The 24,528-nt window shown below is 37.0% G+C and overlaps 1 long non-coding RNA gene across 2 annotated transcripts in view; it reads left to right on the plus strand.

Moving 5' to 3' along the window:
- LOC149918164 (uncharacterized) overlaps positions 1–11,353 on the plus strand; it is a 138,172-nt gene extending 126,819 nt beyond the window's left edge. For both annotated transcript variants that reach the window (XR_016466044.1, XR_016466045.1), the window contains exons 2-4: positions 8,477–8,626; positions 10,370–10,461; positions 11,221–11,353. This is a non-coding gene — a long non-coding RNA (uncharacterized LOC149918164). The remainder of the gene's footprint in view (positions 1–8,476; positions 8,627–10,369; positions 10,462–11,220) is intronic.
- The last annotated feature ends 13,175 nt before the right edge of the window (positions 11,354–24,528 follow it).

The following is a 24,528-nucleotide window of genomic DNA, read 5'->3' on the forward strand; positions in this document are numbered from 1 at the left end:
ACTCCTCATGTCTTCATTGATGTAGTAAAGGGCTTTAGTTATTCTACTTTGTACAAGAGAACACATTTCTTGCTGTGACTGCTATGTAAATACTCTTCTTGCCTTTCCATCAGTTGTATAATATGTGTACAGCATTTCAAGTTCTCATGGGAAGTGTAATTTCAGGGTCTGATTTTGCTCTGGAACTCATGAAGGCATTTAAAGGCATCATAGTCTATATATGTCAAATTACTTGAGTCAGTAAGAATGAGCACTTTGATAAATTTCTGATCACTGTTAGAAGACTGCATTGCACAAATATAGGATGTAAGAAATAAATCAAGGTCATTGCTCATAGATGGAGCACGGATCTGTGTTGTGCCATCCTCTACTACAAAAGATCTAATAGCTTTGTTGGCAAAATAGTTTAAGGACAGTGTATTACATTTAGTTTATTTTTTAGACAATGAAATCTTTGGAAAACTGTATGATTTCTGACCATGTATTGAAAGCAAAAGGACCAGCCCCAAATATATGTATGAATTTTTATTTTTTTCCCTCATATTGAATTGGAATTTTATTTGAATTTGTTTTGCTAAAATAATGCACCTGTTGATCTGAGTGGAGTAATTTCCTTTTCCTCTTCTGTTGCTTGCCTTCCTGAAATCCTGTAACCTCTAGGCAAGAAGCTCATGAAGTTGGTTGAAATTCTATTGGTCAATTTTGTATTGAACAAATATTGTATTGAGAAATCCCTCAACTGTGTCAGTTAAACACTGAGACACAGTTTATGAATTTCATAATTTCAGCAAAGCTCTGCTGGTCATGGGCTGCTTTGCTAAGGAAAGAAGATGAAACAGTAGGGAAAAGGTAAATATGCCTCACTGAGCAGTAACATTTCTGAGCATTAGCTGCAGTAAGCAGAGTCTGGATATTCTGAGTGTTTGGGTTGCCTCAGGTGTATCTATATTTAAAAAGTCAAGAGTACAGTCTTTATCTGAGGATATAAGTGGATGTTCCTAATATTTACTGACACCAAGGAGTTGGGAAGGTTAGGATTTGGGAATGAGCAGGGGAAATCTGAGCGGTGTCTCTTAGCGGTGTAGGATGTTGTACCTTGCCCTCTTGAGTTTTATTACACACCTATGATGACTTAGTATCTTATAGACAGTGAATTGTTTTGTCTGTAAAGAGCAGGAGTTGTAGATGGGAAATTTCCCTTTTTATGTTCTGTAAGTTTGGAGAATTCCTCACAACTTTGACTACTTTAACAGCCTTTTAGGCAGAACAGAGAAGATGAGATTGATAAGGATTTCAAACAGTGTGACAGGTCCCCTTCTGTGTACTTTTGTATGTTTCCCATGACAACCTAACTTTCTCCCCTTACTGTCCCGAAACACTGATGAATAGCAAACAGATTGATTGTGTTTTCTCAGTTGCCTTCAATTGTAAACTTCCTTAGAAACCATGTCGTGTCTTTGGATGAAAAATTATTTTAAATAAACAGACTGCTTAGGAGAAAGAAACAGACTCCCTAAGCTATCTGTGCCTTAGGTCTTGCAAATTCATCCAGTTTGGATAGTGTTTATTCTCAGTGTACATGATGCAATACACTACAGGCTTGTTTTTTCCCCTCCACCCCTTTGAACATAAAACTGGCATTTTAGAGATCAGAGTCATAAAAGCTACAAAAGACAGTTATTAAGTCATTGAGTCAATCTGCCTTTAAGGGCAAGTTCATTCCCAAGTGTAGATTAACTATTTTTTTTTCTCCAGTTCGGAGGATATTTTGGAATGAACAAATCTATGCATTCCAGCTTTACTAGGGAATTTCAATAGGGAATTAGATAGACATCTGCAGTAGAGCAAATTTAATGCAAATGCAAGTTGGTGATATCAGGACTGAAGAAGTATGTTACTTGTATAGGGTTATATTAAGTGAAAGGTTCGTGTAGTAGCCATAATGTCTGTCTGTCCTGTTTCCAGGCCTTTATTTCAGGTAATTTTTTGTAGTGGATAAGCACAGAAATCATAGCACTATATACTGTCTGAGTTACTTCACTAAGCTTATGTCTAAATCATATTCTGAGTTGTATTTCCCCATTCCTACATCCCCTAGTCTCTGTGAAAATGTTGAGGAATGAATGAGGATTAATGAACACAGTAGAGAAAAATGATTGCATCTTATTTGGTTTATCTTCAGTATGTTGGTAAGTAATGATACAGAGCAGTCAACTGAAAATATTGTAACTGATGAGAAGCAACCCTGCTGGTGAAACTTGGGGTTGAAACTAGATGGTCTTTTAAGGTGCTTTCCAACCCATACCATTCTATGACTCCGTGATTGATTTTATGATTCTATGATTTAGTTGCATCAGTTAATAGTCTTGAGCTATACCTTGGTGGTGCCCAAGAGTAACTTTGAAACACTGCTAAAAATGAATCATATCAAGTCGCAGATAACAGAAATGTAGAGCATGAAATCATTTAAGAGTGTTGAAAATATATTTTGCGTGTGCATTGGTAACATGAAGCTTCTCTGACTCCAGATCATTTGCACAAATACAACCTCATGAAGTCTGTCTATTGTGCAGTGACCTGCATCATATGAACTTAACTAGTACTAATGTGTTATATAATGAAGGAGATTTAACACTGCGTCTTCTCACTCTTACTTAAGTCACATTCGTTGTTGCTCATCTCCTGCTGTTGTTCATTTCTGTTGACAGTCTGAGAGCGAAGTGACACCCACAGGCCTTAGAAATTCAGATTTGGAGGGGCACAAGGTATAGGAGGAGTCCCCGTGTTGACAATTTTCTTCATCTTCTGGCACCTCTTCAGAATCTGAGCCATTCATGGAACTGGAGGACACATAACTTTGGGGTACCTTATGCTTGATCGCTGTCCTGGTGACAGATTTCCAGATAGTGCTTTCCCTCTTATAGGCTAGTGAGTATTTCTGTCAGTGAGGTTCTACGAATTGTGCAAAGTTTGCCCATCAAACATCTGTGCACAGAGTGATGGCTTACCCTAGAGCCTGTAGGAGTTTCTGGGCTATCTGTTGTATTCTGAGAAGGTTCTTTATCATCCCTCTCATTATACTTTTGCACCTGAGCAGAGTCACGTACTGCTTCCAGCTCAGGCTCTTCACTTAGAACAATTGTCCAGGAGGTGTTCAAGGAATGTTTGGACATTGTGAAGGGGGACATGGTTTAGTGAGAACTATTGGTGATGGGTGGATGGTTGGACTGGGTGATCTTGAGGGTCTTTTCCAACCTTGGTGATTCTATGATTCTGTGATTCTGATTCACTGGTTTTGGTTTTTGCTGTGAGAGTACTGGCAGATTTGGATAGAATAGATAATACTTTTACCTGTAGCTTCCAGTAATGCCTTTGGAATATGGTCAAGGTCTGAAAGGATAAATAGGGGGATTCAGACACCAATTGCACAAAAACAAAGAGCAGGCAAGAACACTGAATTACAGTAGACTGCAATTATATTAGACTGAAAATCACAATGTCTTTCTCTTAGGTGTACTGCCATGGTTGTCACTGTGGGACCTGGAATTATGCTGGTCACACCTCTGCTTCCCAATGGGGTGATAAATGCTTACCTCTGTAGCACTTACGGAGGTATTGCGTGTAAGGTTGCACATAGTGCTACATTTCTTTCATTTTATTGTATTGTTTCTAGTACACAGTCTGTTCGGTCATTTCTACCATATCATCTTGTTTAGGGCTGCATGTGTGAAATTAAGGCTATGTCTGCTTCCCAAACTTCTGATCATATTTTGTGTATGAATGCAAGGATGAGCATCAGAAAAATAAGAAGCATTTCTCTATTGTAAGAAATGTATTAAATAAAATATACAGAATGTGCTACACTTACCTTTTAATAGTATGCTTTAACTTCATTAGAATGTGCAATGAAAATACTATCAGGATCAATTTAAACCTTCTTAAAAATTATTAATCAATTGTGACATTTCATTGTATTGTTTTATGTGCCCAAACGCACACTCTTGAGACTATCTGTACTCTGAAATTTAGCCTCTGCACTTTCTGCCTCTGCAATCCATCTAGAATATGTTTGCAGAAGAAATATTTCCACAGCTGCTTTTTAGAGTTCTTAAAGTGGAAAAAAGAGAATTTCTATGTGTTGGTGAGGACATTTGTCTTTTGACAAATATCAGCCCCTCAGTAACAATTGCTTTCCTGAAAAGTTGGTTGATATCTTTTTCTTTTTTAAGAAGTGATTCGATCAGGACTAATATCTACACTGAAAGAAAGTTCTGTAATTTCTGCTTTGATGCACTGTGTTTTCTAGTTACATTTAGTATCAATTTTGCTACTATGTTGTTCGCTCCTGTAAACAATGAAGTCTATAAAGAGCACAGTAACATGATTAGAGCAAATTCTCAGCTACAAAACACTATCTTTCAGCACAGTCACCACTATTAGCTATGTATTTTATTATTTTTTTTTGCCAGAGATAAAAAAGAACGTGCATGCCATGCTCGTACAGATCTGCACCAGAGGAGGCATTTCTTTCACTGCAGCCCTTGTAATGCTTTTTTTATGGTTTTCTCTTTGATGAAGGCATTTTAACCTAAACAAGACAAAAATGTTTGTATTTAAAATTTTCACATTTTGAAAGAAGTATAAGTGCTATTTAATTTCACTCCACTGTAGCAGTTGTACAAATATTAAAAATACTTATCTAAATCTCAATTATTCCTAACTCCAACTCTGTTGGAATAAGTTTTAGTTGTTGAAGCATAATTTTAAGTCATGTCAACCAAGGTATAAGCATAATGATCTGTGCAGTGCAGGATCTGTGCCCTCCAAGATAACAGCATGAAACATCTTGCAATTCTCAACCTGTTCTGTCAGAGAAGAAAGGAAGGGCTGAAATGTTTATGAAATCCTGTTCAGTATGAAGTGTTAACATCTCTCAAGCGTGCTTTATCCTATTTTGAGAGACAAAATGTCAAAAGTTAATTTTAATATTAAAAAATTATCAAAACTGAAAATGCTTGATTCCAATAAATATTTCACTTTCTAAATGTTGCTAGTGTAGCTCACGATTATTCGGGAACAGTCAAGCAGACTTTTCAACACTTTCAGCAACAGTGTTTGGAAATACACAAATATTTCTGTTTAGAGGCCTCTGTGGCCACGAAGAAAAATATGCTAATTTCAACCAGATCTTTGTTTTCTTTACTGAAGTAGTAGCTAATACTTTATAGGCATATATAAACAATTTCCCTTTCCAAGAGTCGTTGTAGCTGTGAATGACTCTTGGAAAACAATATTAATTAGCTGCCACATTTTATAAAAAATGACTACAAATAATACTGTGTTATATTTTCTTGCTTCTGCAGCAGCCATCTTGCATTTTTCCTTATGAATAAAATAGCTATTAGTGCTCTGGTTTTAGTAGCTGTGTTAGAAGTATTTCTTTTAAATAATCTCTTCTGTTTTCTTGCTACAGTCAAGCACATGCAGGAAAAGGCCATTTCTAAACTAAACCCTTTAGATAGTAATAACTGTATTATCATGCTTACAATTAACCTTAGTGTTTCTACTGAATGTTTTTTTTTTCTTTTTTTCTTTAATCTGGAAAGAGAAAGTCTTGAATCAGTGCTTATTATCTTATTAAAAATATTGTTTTTGGGAATTGGTGGATGAGAGGAGCAGCAAGGCTGGGCCGTCTCATAGCAGGGATCCAGAGTGTTCAGCCTGGGGGAGTCCTGAGTCCCACCACAGCACTCAGCATCCATCAGAGGGCAGCTGGGGCATAGCCTGAAGGAGCCACTGGAGCTATCTCAGGCTAGAGAGAGTGTGGCTTGGCTAGAAAGTAGTGTCTTGCTGCCCTGTTGAAATGTTTTTTCTTTTATTTTTTATTTCTTTGGCACAGTCATAAAACCCAAAACACGTTTAAATATAATTGTTCTACGTATGGAACATTACTAAGAATTTACCATTTGTGTCTTTGACCTGGAAAGTGTGGTAAATTCAACAAAATAGGTTGCATTATGTGTTAAAACGAGAAAGCTAGAGTTGTACTTTAGCCATCCTGCCTTGTTTTCTCTTTAGCAGGATAAAGTATCACTATTGCACTCAGAGAAAGCAATTTGTGAGCAGCGAGGTTGCTTTTAGTTCACTATGTTGTCATTTTACTCAAGAAAATGGATGGTGATGAGGAAGAGGAAAAACTTAACTTGAAGTGTATTCTTTTTTTATCACTGTGTAAACTTCTTAATATTCTTTTTTAAATCTTGAAATGTTTTAGGAAAAATCTCTAGGTGCAGTGTAGGTTTATGTGTGGATTTTAAAATCATTCATCTGAACCCTTGAACTCTGAGAACTGACATTGCAAGTTAGGCAGAATGGCCTTTTTAACGTTTTTTTTTTTTTTTTAAGAATAAAGCATTAGTTCTGTTCTTTTTTTAACACATCAGAACTTTGATGGCTCAGGTTCATCTTTCCTCAAAGCAGTGATGAAAAGATGGCAGTGGCTGCAAAGCTGTACACCAGAAAGTGCAGCATATGGTCCCTGGGGTCCTGCTTCTAGCATCCCTCCTTCCAACATCAGCTTGGATTTATTTCTTTCTGCATTGTGTGTCCCAAATACACACTAATTTTGTTTGTAAAGTGGCAGTGAGATTAGCAGAGCCCAGAATAGTTGTCAAGTTGTCCTTGGCACAGATGTTATTTAATAGAAATTAAGTTATTCATACAATGGAATGTATAAACCTCATGTTCTTTTAATTACATTTTATGAAATGGTGCTATTCCATTCAGGAAAGTAATGGAAGTCCTGCCTTTTGGCTTTATTTCCTTTTTGTTATGTTAGGATGGGATGCTCTGACAATTCTTTTTATTTAATTTGTTTTTAATCAGATACTTCTATAGGAACTTATCTAGGAGATACGTATTTGAATTAATAATGGAAATGATTTTTGGGAGGATTTCTAAAGCTTCCACAGCTTCATTTTTAGTACATTGATCAGTAGTTTCTCTGTTTAAATAATTATCAGAAATTCAAAATATTGAATCATAGAATTGAATCATTGAACAGCTTAGGTTGAAAGACCATCCAGTTCCAACACCTTTGCCATGGGCCGGGTTGCCAGACTTTAATTCAGGCTGCCCAGGATCCTCCATCCTGGCCTTGAGTGCCTCCAGAGATGTAACGTTATTCTATCCTAGTGAAGCTATGTACAGCTATTTGTAACAGGTGTGTTGTTGACCATTTTAGCTTGGTTCATTATGTTTGGTTTATGAATTTATGACTCACTGAAGCAATTCCTCTTAATTCTGATAAGTCTTTGGACACGTTTAGATAGAGTTTTTGGTAGGGGTACTTCATAGACCAGTTACGTATCACCTCATTCTATTTAAAGGAACAGTTTTCTGCTTCAAAATGGCAAAAAGATCTGAGCTTATAGAAACATAGTATCACAGAATCATGGAGTGGCTTAGTTTGGATGGGACCTAAAGCCTATCCTGTTCCAAATACCTGCTGTGGAGTGGTTGCCACTCACCAGATCAGGTTGTCCAGGGCCCCATTTGAGTCTGGCCTCGAATGTCCAGCCGGTCTGGGCAGTCTGTGCATGTGCCTCACTGTCCTCTGAGTAAAAATTTCTAACATATAACCTAAATCTCCCTTCTTCTGGTTTAAAGCCCTTTGACCTGCCACTATCAGATTCTGTAAAAAGTTGATACCTCTCCTGTTTGTAAGCTCCCTTCATGTACTGGAAGGATTCAATGAGGTTTCCTCAGGACCCTCTCTTATCCTTGCTGACTAATATTCTGCTGAAAGTGAGGATGGAATCTGACAAAATATGGCTGCATTAGTGTAACTGGTGAAGTTTCTACCCCAAAATTAGTTGCAGTAATTTGTTGAATATCACAGTCATAGGTCTAAAAGGATGCTTGGAAGTCCTTTACTCAAATCCCCTGATAGAAATTGAGTTAATCTTAATTAATGGCTTTGTCAGATTAAGCTCTGAAAGTCAGTCCCCAAGACTGCAGAATTCACAACCTGTTTTCACCAGGTGTTTGATCACTCTCACTGTGAAAGACACTTTTCTTCTGCTACTTGTCATTGCTACTCATCCTTTTATTTTGGGATCCCCACGAACAATCTGCTATCATCTTCTTGATGAGTATTAATTGATGAAAACTATAGTAAAATCCTCATTTAGTGGGAGTTTTGCTTTAATTATATGAAGTTTCTGGCTTACTGCATTGCACAATCAAAACAGTGTGAATAGTCCTCAGTGACATGGCTAACTTTCTTTTAAATAGAGAAGAAAAGTAGTTGCAGCATGTTTTCTGTATTCACTTTAAGTAGACATTAGGATCTTTTATTTCTCTTATAGATGTATTTTGTGAACTCAGAGCTGGCTATCACAAAAGTAGTGTCCTTACTTTCTCTTTGTTATTCACAGCGATTATTTATGTTTCTTTCTCATCCTATGTCTTGTAGAGAAGCACCGGTATACCTATAGAGAATTCTTCTGGATTTCTGCTGTGTTGTGTATTGCTGTGCTGCAAGTCTACATCAAGGGACCTTTTCACATTACCTTGATTTTGTCAGATGGCTGCACACACATCAACTGTGATGCTTGCTACCTTGGTAAGGGTGCTGAAAAATATACTTGTACTTTATCTTATGTGGCAGAGAACTTAGTGACTGTAAAAAAAAAAAAAAAAAAAAGTCAATTCCTTCATAAAATCTTTCAGCTGTAGATTTTATGGCTTCTCTGAAGAACACTACTGTAGGATGGAGACAACCTAGGTGGTCAGCATTATGAAAGCATGTTGCAGGCTAATGACTGCTCTAAATAAACAGTCTGATCTTTCTGACTTGGACACCAACAGCTTTGCTGGTGACCCTTATATTTTTATGCAGTGAGCAACTTGAGCTTGTTTTGAAACTGACTGTATTGTTTGTCTGCTGATAAATTCATGTGGTATTTAAGAAAGATGCTATTAGGAGTGTTCAGGATTTGGGTGTTACAGCAAGGAATCTGACTCAGAGGTGAATATATTGCAGATTTGGATGCTTTTTTGCAGCCAAGATGTTGTGAGCTGAGAATACTAGTAGCATGATATGAAATCCAGTGTAAAATCTCATGTGGCTAGGCTAATTCTTAGCATGGTAATTATTAGATCATAACATTTTGTTTCCTACACTCCAGGAATAAGGAATTTATACTAGGTCACTAACTTAAACAAACAAACAAACCCCCAAAACACAGAACAGCTTTAGCATCTGTGTTTGATATTCATGTACCTAATTTGTAAAGCATTTTTATTTCAGAAAGTTCCTCCACTTAACATTTCACTGGTCACAGTGGTTGTTTCATAAAACTAGTTTCTGTAAGTGGCTGCAGAGCTGCAGCTGAATGTTCCTCTTTGACCTGCAAAATTACTAAGCTTGACAAATGCTTTGCAATTTGGTTAGTAGAGCACCTTGAATCTCTTGCAGAGCTAGTATGTGCTATGCCAGATTTTAAAGCTTCCTTGTGGCTCAGACCATATTATGTTGCATAATATATATTTTTTCTAATTTCACATAGAAGTGTGAAGTCTGTCTTTAGATGATGCATTGAACTCTGTCATGGTTTGTGGTTATAATACTATCTCTGTATGAAATAAAATCAAGTCTCCAGGCTACCTCAAGCTTTGTCACAGAGATGCAGGCAGTGAGTTTAGACTTTCTGTGGAGACAAATTCTTCAGGAACACAACAGATGAAAGTTTATAAATACAGAGAGAGACAACAGATGAAAGTTTATGAATACAAAAAGAAGAAAGTCTTTTTGTGGGGTACTCTTTGTGCAAGTGGGAGAGTATGATTCTTTCAAAATTGCTGAAAAGCTTCTTTGCAGTCTAAAAACTATTGTGTACTAAAAGTATTTTTGTTGCTTGCATTTTTTTTTGAATGATTCCTTCATTTAAAGAATCATGAATGCCTTTTGAAACAGTTTTATACAGCTCAGTGAAGTGACTGACTATATGGTATGATGACGTCTTCCATTACAGACCTGAGATCAAGTCTGCATGTATGGAAACTCAGAAAAGCGAATAAAGAGGAAGCTATTCTACTTTCTAAGTAGAGGAACTAAGAGGAATTTCTTACTAAGAACTACTCTGGTGGTTTGGAAAAGTTTAGAACCTCTCTGGAGTAGAAGTTGTAAAACATATGTAGTAAAATATTCAGAACACACACATTTCAAGATTATGAAGATTGTTACTGCTGAGAAGATAAATTCTGGGCAGGTATTCAAGAATTCTGTCACAAGAACTGTTAGTGATGAGTTTGATAATTAACAAGGTGAATGGCTACCATATCTATTTGAGATACTACTATACAGGTGAAAGAAATAGATGGAGACCTTTGCCTCTGAGAAGACCATGTGATGTAGCTGAGAGTGAGACCAAGTGATCCAAGTACCTTACCTCAGAGGTAACACTTAGAGCTACACCTACTAACTTTGTATCTTTTTATTCTCTTGGAACTCCGATGATTCTATCACAAATACATTAAAAAAGTAGATTTTATTTTGAGTAAAAGGAAATTATTTTTCCATTTCCGGGGGGGGGGGGGGAAAGAGTCATGAAAATGCTTATGCACATTTATTTCTGTTTCAGTGAACAGTAATAAAAATAAGTTAATTATTTTCCCTTACTTAACTTATTTTGTGTGTTTTTCCTCTTCCTAAAATATTTTAGATTGTTAGCATTCCAAATGTCAATATTACCTGTATAGGAATTTCAATCTGTTATCCAGTTTAGTTTTTCTTACCATTCATCTGCACTTTTGGTATTATATGGAAACTGTGACCTGCAGTAATATAGAGACCATAGGTCCATTACATGGTTTTCATATTCAAGGAAACAGTTTCTTAATCTCTAGAAATAATAATCTCCTGACATAATATTCAGACTCCCCTCATTCATAAGCTGTGATGCCTCTGAACGTATCTGATACTTTTGACTAGAAGAGAGGTATAATTCAGTATTATTTTAGTGTCTAGATTCCCCAAGACATGTGGGTTTTGGAAATGGCAATGATAGTGGTTTGAGACTGAATGCTTTGGTCTGCTTTAAATGTGTGTGATTTCCATTTAGAAGTACAGCTAAAACAAAAGAGCACTGAAATCTTAATCAGTGACTTTTCCCCTGTGACAACAGCTGTATTTCTTCAACTCCTCTCCTTCTATAGGAATCTCCCTAGGATGCCAGGATGCCCTGCCGGTTGTACAAAAACCACAGACACATTGTCTGTTGCATTAAGAAACAAATAATATGTCATTGACTGCAGTTTTAGTCTTTTGATTGGCATTTGAAACTGCAGTTATTGTCAAACAAGTAAGTAACTGAACCCAGTAGCAATTTATTCTCTAACTGCATGAGAGAGAGCCTATGAGTCTACTACTGTGTTTATAAAGAAAGGCTTATTTGTCTAAATATAAATATAAATGGATTTTTTTGTGTGTGTGTGTGTTTACATCTTACTGTGACAGCTACCTTATTTTTATGCATGTGGGAATGAAATGATATTTAATTACTTTACAGTTCTCTTTAAGTGATCAAGGCATAGAAGAGCCCAGGGATAAGGATCTTTTTTTTCCTTTTATTTTTTTTTCTCTGAACTATATTTTCCTGACCAAATAGAAATGTAAACCTGGGCTCAGCCATATTATTCTAGCCTGTGTGCAACTTTGTGCTTATGGCTCTATATCATACTGGATTTGGCAAAACAGCTTTTCAGAATTTTTTCTCTTCAGAATTATTCAATTGTAAGCATAGTTTAATGTTCTACTTGAGATGCTGAAACCTGGATGGACTACTGAGTCCCTCTTACACATACAAAACTAAGTATGTATGAGAGGAAAGAGCTAGTAGATGAGGGGAGAAAGGTGTGACTAGCAGTAACAGATAATATACATTATATTACATAGTCTATTGAAAATATTCTGAGTTTGTATTGAGGGTGTAAATTAGCTAGCTCCAGTCTTCGTGATGAGGGTGGCTTATGGGGCATGAAAGTGTAGGAGAACAAGTCCAGGTATTGCCTCATGGACTCATTAAGTCCTCTAGTAAATCTCTTTTCCACAGGATGTAATTAAGGTGCTTTTGGTATGATGTTGGGGTGATATTCTTGCAGAAACTTGGCTGAATCTGAAGGGCATTCCTTTGTTGGGCTTAGGATTTTCAGTTTCTGGAAACCTTGAAACTTTCAAAGAGGAGATGTGGTCAGCTCTGTAAGCCAGCTAACTGGCAAATGCAGTAGTTGCTTCCCACAGTGACCTGGGCTTCATGATGCTTCCTGTTGCATTGGATGTGAGGTTCCCATAGGGAAATACTTAGAGCCTGGACTGCTACTCAAATACTTGGCCAGTATTTCTGTGTTGCTATTTGTTATGATGCACAGATGGCATCTTTCTCTGGTTTTCAATCCAGCATAAGATGAAGATGTGTAGGTCATTGTTCTGAAGGAGATTAGGTGATGCTAGATCTGTACAGTTATGCCTTGATCTACGCAAGTACAGGATATTAAAATGAACTGGCATGTCACTAATGGTATAATCTCCCAAGAAATGTTTATTAATTGTAATCTGTAAGTAATATTCACGTATACTTAGTAAGTTAGAGGCATGTGGTAAACTGGATTTAAGAAATCAATTATTGTTGACTGTGAGGAGAAGAAACCTGGCTGTCATGTGGAGTCCGGTGCTGTATTTCTAAGCAGTTTTCTTTCTTTAAGCTTCTTTGTGAAACAAGATGAAGCAAAATTAAAATAAATAAATAAATAAATTCCCACTTTAGATCTCAGAGTACTTCCAGACTCTTTTCTTTATCTGTGGGGATAGTCTTCATGCTACTTGTATAAATCAGAAGTTCTTTAGCTGAAAGTGACACATCGCTGGTAAAAACTATTAATACTCTGCTTTCTTATCTTCAGTGATTCTCTATATTCAGTGACTAAGCATAGCTGTACTTGAATGTATGGTAATCACACTCTTTGAATCTTGGTAATGTTTCCTGTTATCATAAAGGATGCATTTTTGTGTTCTTTTTGTTTACACTTTTATTTAAGGAGCCCTGACATTCATAGAACTCCTATTCATGTCATCTTGTTGGAATCAAACCCTTCATGCAATAGCACTACAGTGTTGTTGAGAAATGGTTTCCCTTCTGATGGCAGAGTGTAAGGGAGAGTCAGAAATGCATATGGAAGAAGGAAAAAAATGTATGTGGAGACAAATGTAGGATGAAACTAAAAACATATGGTGTTAGAGAGTGAGAAGTACAACAGTGGATTGCTAACAAGAAAGGACTGATCTAGACATGCAGGTAATTGAAGACAGACAAAAGGATGGTTTTAAACACAGTTTTATTAGGTTAATAGACCAGGCAAATTTCCGATAGGTCCAACATAGTGTTACAGGATTCTTACCACATAACTCATAAATCAGGATAGGCCTTCTTTAGCTTACCCACAGGATTTAGCCTGTAACTTGAGCCAAAAACCGGAACATAAAGATTATGGCCTAAAATAGCACAAAACCTAATTTTGTTGCTTGACTGAAGTTGTACTCAAGTTGTACTTCAAACTGCAGCCACAGTGGAAAGTACAGTTAGTGGAAAAACATAGTAACAGAGAAAATTTCAGGTAATGGTATTTTTATTTCACCTCTACACGTATGTTGTTGGAACAAAATCTGGTAGCAGGTAAAAAAATAAAAATAAAAATAAAGTGAAAAATAAACTCAGCTATGCTTAAGTGGTGTTAGGCTGATGATTTTCAGTTAAAAAGACAATGACTGATTAAATATATAACTCATGGATTTCAGAAATATAATTATAAAGAGATAAACCAGACTTTCTGCTCCTTTCTGCTATGCTGACAATTAAAGGGATGCACTTGTGGAATGGTTAAAACAACTTGAAGATATTAATGGAAATGTCGCAGGCTGGGGTGTTCTGAATCTGAATGTCTCGCTAGGAAAGAAGTGTGTTTGTTTACAGTTCCTATGGATTTATGTGGAGTCTTAAAAATATTGTATGCTGACTCTTCAGAATCCCAACTCTTGATGATGGAGTTTATTAAAATATCAATTATAGATCAGCAAGTTGGAGCAGTGGAGGTCCTTCCACTTTTGGAAGTGGAATACTTCCAAAAAGTATTCCAAAAGTGGAATACTAGTATCATACTTTGGTATGATAAAGGTTAGGAAAGACTGAAACCAAGGCTTTCCAAACACTTAAATCTCATTACTTCTGTAGTCTCAAAACTCATGAAGAAAATCTCCTTTACTTCTGATAAAGTGTGTATGTATGTGTTTATATATAAATTATAAATAATAAATAAATAAATTATATAATGGATGCCCTTTAAGTTGAAATTAAAATAGTTAAATTCAGGTTAGTGAAATAAGCCATCATTATCTACACAGTTCATAGAATATCTGTAGAATGGCTTGCATTGGAAGGGACCTCAAGGATCAAGTTCCAACTCCATTGCCCTGAGCAGAGTTGACAACTGCTAGATCAAGCACTAGATCAAGTTGCCCATGGCCCCATCTATCCTGGCCTTGAACACTTTCAGGGATGGGGCATCCAAAACCTCTCTGGGCAACCTTTTCCAGCACCTCACTGTCCTCTCAGTGGAATAATTTCCTCTTTTAGGAAATATTCCCTCCTTTAGTTTAAAACCATTCTCTCTTGTCCTATAACTATCTACGAGTGTAAAAAGTTCTTTTCCCTCCTGTTCATCTCCTTTTAAATACTGAAAGGTCTTAATGAAGACTCCCCACAGCTTTCTCCAATCTGAACACACTAAACTCCTTCAACCTGTCTTCAAAGAGGAAGGGCTCCAGCTCTATGATCATCTTCGTGGCTCTTCTTTAGAATCTCTCCAAAAGCTCCATATTTTTGCTGTGTTGTAGGCCTGTAGGGGAACTGTTAGGCCACCACTTGAACTGGTGATTGAGCACCTGGTGATTGAGCACCTGGTGAAGAGGTATGGCTGGTCTAGGGAGCAGAGGCAAACTGTTTGCACCTGTGCTCCCTATGGACCAAAGCTGGAGCCACCCTTGGCTAATATGAATACTAGCCACTGAAGGCTGCTCCCTGAGAAGGAGTACTGCGTAGCCAGAGAGACCCTTCACCAGTTGGATGAGTTCCATTCTTTTTTCTATACGTGACTATTGGCCTACCTGCAAATTATTTATTTGGTATCACCAAGAACCTGTTAGAAGCAAGCATTTACATTGTACATTAATATAACATAACATGTTATGTTAAGTGTTATTTGTCATACTTAAGATGCAATTCCTAGCGAGGTTTCAGGGTTACAGGGAAATTAAGTGTTATCAAGATTATTTTGTCTTTTTCTTCAAAAGGTATTTCTGAATTCCTCTTTGATTAATGTATGTGTGTGTGTATCATATATATATATATGATTTTCCTTTTTCTGGGGTGAAAAAGTAATGTTTAGCAAATAAGGGTTCCTTTCCAGTTTCCCTTCGAAACAGGAAGGAACTGCTGCAGGTGAGCTATTGGGTTTTTCAGCTATTCAGCTATTTTCAGTGATCTACTGTGTTAATGGCAAGAGGGTTTATATGTTCAGTTTTCTAATCCTTACTGGCTGTAAGATTCCAATTCATTGCTCATAATCTCAGAATAGTAAAGTACTTGGGATCCTGAAAACTCAGAAAATTGATTCTGGTATGAATGGCAGAAAGAATATTGATTGGTGGAAGATGAGAAGTAAGGTACTCCGTGTGATTTCAAGTTAAGCTTTAGTTGTTGGAAATTCCTCTTTCAATTATAAACATATGAAAGATTAATTTTTACAGAGATCTTCAGAGTTCATTGTTAATTTTGTTTGTATGCAGCAAGAAACTTTCCCAGAAGCTTTGAAGCTGTTACATGTGGTAGTTCTATGAAAAACTATTGCCACTCAGTTCAATTGTTTGCAGTATTGCTTTGAAGTGATTGATTGGTCCACGTTCATCCTGCCTAAAAAGCCGATGAACGCTATTAAGTGTTGAATATGGCAGCTAGTTATTCTATAGGTCTTCTAAGGAATTGTGACAGATGGAAAAGTATGCTACTAACATGGTTTAACAAGCATCTGAATCAGAGTATGGAAAATAAGACTTTACAGTTGCGAATTGTGAATGTGAATGGTATTGATGCGTACAGTTCTGCTGGATGTAGATTTGAGAAGACTTCACTTAATTCCCAGTTCATTACTTATTCTATTAAGTTTCCTAAACCTTCTCAAAACCATTGTCTAATATTTAACCTCTTTCACACAGGTTGGAATTTGCTTGAAGCAGTGAATATGCTCTCATTTGAGTTACAATTCCCTTTTATGTGTTACTCTGTCTTTTCTTTTCCCTTTGATCTGAACTTAGGTGAATCCGATAAAACCAGAGTAAATCTGTTATCATTTTTGAAGTAATGTAAAAGCTGTTTGTTTCTGGAATAGTAATAATTAGAAAAGATTCTTTTGGTAGAGGGGGCTGAGCGGATACAGGTATGAAACCCTTTTTTTTTCAGTAAGGTCCAGAATTTGTGGGTTTTAATTTGCAATAACTTACAATACTTTTTTAATTCCCTTCTCTTTTGCCTTCTTTTTCCCTCTCCATCCCCACCACTTTTTTTTTTTTTTTTCTCTTGCAGAACCTTTTAAATTACTTGGTTTTATTCCAATGTACTTTTACCACTTACAAATAAATGTATTGTTAAGAAGCTAAAGTAGAAGCAGAAAAAAGATGCGTATGCATCAGTTGTAGTAAGTCAGTGGTCTAGGGTGCCCTCTGATTTAAAAAGTATTCAAATTTGTGAGAGGACCTATCTGAATTTACTGTCATCCATAGCTGATCCTAGGTATGAGAAAGCAGAGCAGCCATTAAGTAGACTGTACTGCTGCACTGAATACTGTTAAAGTACTTGTCAATTAGTCTTTGACTGTTTGGCTGTACTCCATCCCAATATGCTATTCAATTGTTTGTGAATAGACCCAGTGTTTTTACCTGCAGAGATTTCTTTCCTTGGCTCCTGCAAGTATTCATGATTTCTTTTTTTTTTTTTTTTCTCATGAAATGTAGCTTCCTGCCATCTGCTTCAAATCAGATTTTTTCTTAACATTTTCATCTATGCCCTCCTGTCCTGTTGCGTGTATTAAACTGGAAATAATTCTTCAATAGTCATCTATATCGTGTAGGGTTTTGTGTACTTTTTATAAACCCCATCTGGATTTGATACTGCTGTAGAGAGGCAGGATGCTTTGTTTCTTGACAAAGTTGACCAAAAACACTGTCAGGAAGGCGTCCGTAGGCCCTTCTTCCTTTCAAACCTGGTGTAGTGCTATGCCTATGTCTACAATTTTTGCTTTGTAGGCTTTTTAAAAGTCAAAAATCCACAACCACAAAAGGCTTGAATAGTCTAGCTAGCTCAGGAAGAGATTTCAATAACGTCGATGCAGACTCTCATTTATATATTCTGCAGAGCTGTAGCAGGCAGTTTGCCAGAGAAACAAATTAACATTATTTAACATTTCTGAAACTTTTAATTAATCTTGTTTTAGGCTTTCAGGCAAACTGGAGCATATATTCCCATCTCCTGTTTAAGAATGTTCTTGGCCTCTAGATGAGTTTTCCTAAATGTTCCCAGCTCTAATAATGTCATCCAAACGAGCTGTGCAAAACATGGTATGTTTTGTTCTCAAGGCTTCATGTGCAACAATTTTTCCTTCAGTCCAAATGAGTCTACACCCCATGATTTTTATTTTGAGTTTTAAGTTCAGTTAAAAGAAAAAAGAAAGTTGCTGTTTCACAGGGTTTTACGTCAGTTCCATAAACTGGCCCACATTCTCTCTAAAGATGTGTGAATCTTAGCTCACCTTTTTTGAAAGCTTTTGTATTTGTAAAGAAATTCAAAAGAGGCACATTGTATAGTTTATGACTTCATTGTGGGCATTTTTTACAACTGTAATCCTTCCTTCTGAATGTTACATTATAGCTGTTGCTCCCGCTATATAGTTAAGGTAACAAAATGGTTCCTCTCGTAAAGCCCTACTTGCAGATGGCTTGTGAAATGTTCAGCTTAGCAAATGGATTGTTCCATATTATGGATTGTGGCCAAATATACTTTTTTTTTTTTTGGAAGGCTTGAGCAAAATCAGTTCAATCACTTGTATGAGAATGAGGAAAAAGCAAGTCCAACATTTAGAGCAACTAAGCTAGCTTTACAGGGAAATATTTCACACTCTAAGAAGTATGCTGGTATGTTTCTGATTCAGTTATAAGCCAAATGCAGGCAAACATGGAAATCCACCTGTGGAGAGAGTGAACCAAGTGGCTCCAACTTTTTCTGGGATTTTATTAATCTTTAATCAATGTGTAACACTGAAGGAGGTGCTCCTCATCTTACACCCTTTGGCAAAGTCATGCACTGCTTAAGGAAGGTGCAGGTAACAATTAATATACAATTGTTTTGGTAAGAATATGAAAGATGGGAAAAGCCAAATCTTTTCAAATAAATGGTTTGATTTTAAGTATAGTCCAATTGGATGTTTCACCCATAGGAAGAATACAGATGAGGCCCTTCACTGTCTTGGCCCATTCTAAGCATAGATTTGTGGGATGTAGCAGATCCAGTTCACAATTTTTTTTTTTTTTTTTTTTCCTGCAGAATACATCATTGTTTTTATAATGGGTAGCTACAACCAAACTAACTGAAATTTGGTTTCAACATAGTGAATTGTTTGATAGGAGCCTGCTTGTGGGAGAGTACATTTTTTTTTTTTGGGGGGGGGGGGGGGCAGCTTTTGAATGTGTGTCGGACACTGAAAGGGTTTGATTTCACCATTTTCATTATACTGTTGTGTGCATTTTTTTCATTGTGCTTCTGTGAAATCTGTTTTCCTGCATCTATCTTCATGTGGCCACACTTTTGCTCTTGCTCCTTTCATTGTTTAGTCTTCTATAATTCTCTGCAACTGACTGTAGATACTTATGGATTCAGTGTTATCTATGAAGAGTATACGTGTTCTCTGGGAACTCTAAGTGAGGGAAACTTCATATACCTGCGGTTTGATGTGCCTTGTTGAGCATCTCAATTTTGTGAAGGTTTTTTTTCTTTTATATGTGCTTATGACATGACACACCCATATCTGCATCATGTTGAGATGATGCGTTCCTCAATGTTGATATGCACCTACAGGAAGGTTATGCATAAAGATCACTTCACACAATTGTGGCAGAAACAGAGTGTTGCTTTCTCCGGGAAGTGTTGCTTACTGTTACAGTTTTGTTCACTTTGTATCTAGAAACAGCATTGTTGAAGGAGCTGCTTTAATGTATTCCCTTTGTGTTTTTGTGGTTCTTCAGATGATATGTTTTGAGAACTAGGAATATATAAATTAATTTGCTGAAAAGACATTGTTAAAAACAAAACAAACAACAAAAATAAAAACAAACATGGGAAAGATTCTAGTACTTTTCTGCCAAGAAATATCTAGTGAGATGTCATACTGAAACTCTAGGTTGTGATTTGGCTGAAAAATAGGACTGTAATATAGCAAAGTACAGTGTTGGGAAATAAACTATTTCCAGAAGAATTGCGTTTTTTATTTTTTTTAATACATGTGTTTTAGAAGTGGCTATTGTTTAAAAAATAAGAAAGTCATTAAGGTTTTCTTGTCTGATTCATGTGAAAATCTACCTATTAAGGAGCTAGTGATGAAACACATAGGACTTTTTACTGGCCAAGCTGATGCCAGTCTGATCAATGTTCTGGAGTGTAGGTATGTTTGAAATGAAGCTTTGGGTTGGCCAGCTTGCTTACAAACACTGCTGACTTTCAGTAAAGAATAATAAATTTATGCTATTTGTTCAAATGGACTTTTCAGTCCATTTATAAATGAAATGTCTGAGAGCATGTAGATTTTTTTCATTGAACTTTCAAATTATTTGTGATGAGCTGAAACTTCTTCCAGAAATTTTGTGAGTACTCCTTGTATTAAGAGATCTCAAGACAGCAACCTCCTGTTCTTTTCCTTTAAAATCCCGAAACAAGAATGTTTACAGCATTCAGGTGACTAACATAGAGGGCTTGTGGTACTAATTCAGTTTCACTGGAGCAGTTATTGTTTATGTTGTGGTGATGGTAGAATATATTATATGTGTCTCCATTTAATGGATGAGATAAATGGCTCCAGCTTGGCCCTCAAATATAAACCATCCTGATTTTAGAGGAGCCCTGTAGAACAGGAATGCACACCTCATTTTAGGTCAAAGAATTCCTAAGGAATGTGTCCAAGACACCTGCAGAAAATTAAAGCTGTTACACCCCTTGTACACAACATTTTCAAGAGGTAATTACAGTCAGTGCGAAACATAATACAGCTCCCATTAGGTGGAATGCGTGGAGGGAAAATTGAATAGACATCTTGTCAGGAATGCCTTTGAGAATTAATAGGGCTGTCAAAAGCTGTAATAGGGGTGCTTTCTCCCATTTTGCGTGCTACTATTCTCTCCATACCTTTTCCAGTTCATGATTATGCATTTGCTGTTCAATCCAGCAGACAGACACGGGCTTCTTCCCTGTCACCGTCTCCCGCCAGCTGCTTTGTTTCTGCAGAGCTGGCTGCTCCCTTGAAAGGCTTCCACTTTTGTCCTTGGCCTGCCTGACTTCTTTTCCTCAGATTCCTGGTTGCTGTGCCAAGGGCTGGCGCGGAAGTCCCTTCTTTTCTGTGTGCTGCAAAGATGAAAGTGACAAAGTGAGTCTGATCAGTTCAGCATTGCACTTTATTCAGCTGCTCTTTTATCCTTCAGGGAACTTCCTCTGTGGAGATGGAGCTGCAAGTTAATCTTTCTGACTTTGTTCTGGCATTTGAGCCACAAATATCCAGTTTCCTCTCTTATTGTCTGATGCTTTGTTTATGTCTCCCTGCTACAGAAATAGAGCAAACTGTCTTTGTGTTAACATTGTCTGCTTGCTCTAACCACTGAATGATGATGAGGTTCCGGTTCGGGGTTGTGCCGGTATTTCCTTTTTTCCACCTAGTTCTGAAGAGCAGTGCCAAGTGGCTGAGTTGTGTTCCTGTACAATGCTAGTACCTGTGTACTGCTGGTTTGTAGCTATCTAGTTCTGATGTTTGTCAGGTAAGTAAAACGTGGGATGTTCTGGCAGTCAGTGGAGCTGCTGGAGTCTTGGATTATGCTCAGAGAGGCAGATGGTGCCTCAGCCAATGTTACACTGCAATGGCGATGTCTTGCGTGAGGCCTTCTGTGCTGCATTGGCTGCACTCCAGAGCAGTTCAATGTAATTGCTTACACTTCTGTTTGTTTGAGCGTTAAAGCCTATTTAAACGCAAACTGAAATCTCTAGCTAGCAGCAGTGGTCGTAAGTTTGACTGAAACACTTCAGGATGCAGCAATCTTGTAGAAGGGCTTATCCATTAATTCTTGCATGTTTTCAGGAGCTCTGTTGCAGAGCTAATTGTCAGCTGTCAGTCTTGCCAAGCAAGTATACTTTAAATTGTCCCCAAGCTTCCCAAGAGGGAAACTGCAATTTCAAATGCCACAAAAATACCTCAGATTTTGTCCCTCTTCCTGTGAGTAATACAATTCTGCAATGTAATGTGTAGAGGCATATGTTGATTGTATTTGGGGGTAGGTTAAGTTAAAGATCCATGACTACCAAAGTAAAAGTGTAGCCATCCCATGATTACTGCTTCCCTTCTGGCTTTTTCCCTTCCCTTCTCTCTTCTTTTCTGCAAATACATAATGAATTCATCTTAAGAGGTTATGAGAGGGAGTCCTTGTGCACACAGTGCTTTTTGCATTATTGGACTTGTAGTATGGCAAGCTATGATCTTCCTTTAGGCAGCATTGAATGTTGGAATGGTCTAAATGTCTGCTGTTGCTGGTTGAGAAAGAAGTCAAGTCAGTAAAATATCTGCAGTGCTTCGAACTGTCTCAAAATGCAGTTTGTTCAACTGATAGCAGTGACTCTGGATAATTGGCATCGTAGAGTTCTGTTCACTAATGACTACATAAAATCTTTTTTACTGGTGAGCAAAAACTTGTTTTTGCCAAACCAGCCTTGTGAACTAAGAATGGAATTAGAAAGCCAGATGTTGCAGTTTTCTGCATGTTGTTCTTGCTAGTAACCACCATTTTACACCTACTGTAAAGGTATATGGAGTGCATTTTTAGTACATATGACAGCCCTATAACAAGTAAGATGCAGCTAGAATAAATAGGTTTTTAACATAGAAATTGAATAAATGATAACACTGCACAGTTATATTCTGCTGTGTAATTCTCCCCACAAAAATTCTGAGCCGCTTTGATCCAGGTCTTGATTTTTCCTATGAACTCCTTCCATGGGAAATTAGAGATGCAGACATTTAATACGCTTGTAATTCAGCATTTCCTTTTAAATAGTGCTTTAAACATCAAAAGAGCTGTGATCCTGTGTCATCTATATTTTATGGAATGAGAAACTTACTGTCCTTACACTGCTCTAATTGTCTGCTTTTCCTGTCCTCTTCCTGCCCTTGCTTTATTTCAATGTAACTGTGCTCATATTTAATTTAGGTGGTAAAGTAACTTGCATAGCTTTCTTTGGCCAAGTACTCTGCGTACAAGTAAATGTGATACATATCAGTCAAAGCCTGCAAGCTGGGTTGGCAATTTTAGTACAGTTTTGAATGTTCCTCAGATTCAAGGAAGGCTTGGGAAGTCATGCAGTTTAGGAATTTTATCTGCTGTTCTATGTGATGTTTTTGTTCTTTGTTAGTCACTTTCTTTCTCAAAGTGGCCAAACAGCATTTCAACATTTTTTTTTTTTTTTTAATTCTGTATGCTTTATTTATGCTTTATTATATAGACTCAAGAAGATATACTTAAAGTTTTGACATCTCAGTTACTTACAATTGTGAGGATACCACTGAAGTTTTTCAGTCCACTAAGCTGAAAAAATAAGTTGTTCAGAGTCTATTGCATGTTCCCACTGTGATAGCGTCTCATGAATATTTTCTTGTAATTGAAAGGCTATCATTCAATAGCATTCAGAGTTCCTGGCCTATGTGCAGGTTTAAAATTAACTTGAAATAAAGACCCAAGTCCACAGAAATTTTTGAATGGTTGATTTTCTTTTTTCCTGTGTGTTGAGCACAGCTATTTTATATACTTAACAAGTTATGACTGTGTTTTTTCCTCTACTTGGTCCTAGCGTAGCAAGACAGAAGGAAAGCTGCCTGGGACTGGCTCCTGTGGCTTCCTTGGTCTTCAGCATCTTGTGACATCTTATTCTCTTGACTGGATCGATGACGTCAGAGGTTCCTCGCTGCTCATCTTATCATTTATATAAATGCTGAAGGTGACTGCCCCACAGCAATACTTCCAGAATCTTTGCTTTATCTTTAGTTATTTCTGCTTCATCAATTTTTTAAAATGATAGAGGTGTAGTCTTCAGCTGAATGAGACACGTGTTTTTGAAGGACTGTCATACAAATCATAATAAACCATAAAATATAACAACCTTGACAAGAAATCACTGCTGGCTATGACAACTTTCTTCCTTGGATCATAGACAGGTGCTATCTTAATGGAAACTCCAAAAGTAAGGGGAGACTGAAGAGTCATTTCAGCATCTAATGTAAGAACCAAATGACTGCAGCTTCAAGAGTTGGAAAAATGAAAGCAATTCCTGTTGGCAGAGTTAGTGGGCAAACAAAGTGCTGGTCAGAGATGCATGATAAAATAAATGCTATAATATAGTTCTGCAATTTTCCATGTGTACTCAGAATTTTGTGGACATTTGTTGTTCTTTGTACAGACACATGTCCTTAAGCAGTGCAGGAGCAAAGCAGGTTTTGATAAACAGAAATATCAGGGATACACTATGTAAACCATTTGAGTTAAGGATGTCTTAATTACTTCTACAGGATATGTGAAAACTGAAGTATTTTAACCAAGGTCTGATTTGCATTTCACAATTGAGCATTTAATGACTCTGTTCTGGTCATTTATCTTAGCACTGAGAAAATGTAATTCCAAGTAACATGGAAGGTCCAAAATGAATTCTAGAAAATAAGGGAAGGGCTGAAGATGATGATTACTAGCTGTGTTTCATTTGTGGTTTGCCAGCCTTGGTGCTTCCCATGTTGCTTCTCTTTTCTGGTTCTGAGCAGCTTTCAGAATAATATACAAGCTTCTTTTTAAATGCATATTTGTGTGTTTATATGTATGTATATGTCCTTATACAGAAATGTCTCCTGGCAAAACACATTAACTTTTCTTAAGCTATTGCATCTCTTGTTATTGTTTGTTTTAAAGGCTGTTTTACCTGAGTGGTGTGCTGGCTGCTCATGATGTATTTTTTCATTGCTGTTTTTAAAATAAGGGGGTATGAAGAGAGCTTCCGGACATCTGTTATAACTCATAGTTGCTATAACTTCCACATTTGCCATCTTCTATCCATCATCTGTTCTAATTCTCAA

The sequence above is a fragment of the Phasianus colchicus genome, chromosome 4, assembly GCF_987193195.1.
Source record: "Phasianus colchicus chromosome 4, bPhaCol1.hap1.1, whole genome shotgun sequence".
Taxonomy (NCBI): Eukaryota; Metazoa; Chordata; class Aves; order Galliformes; family Phasianidae; genus Phasianus; species Phasianus colchicus.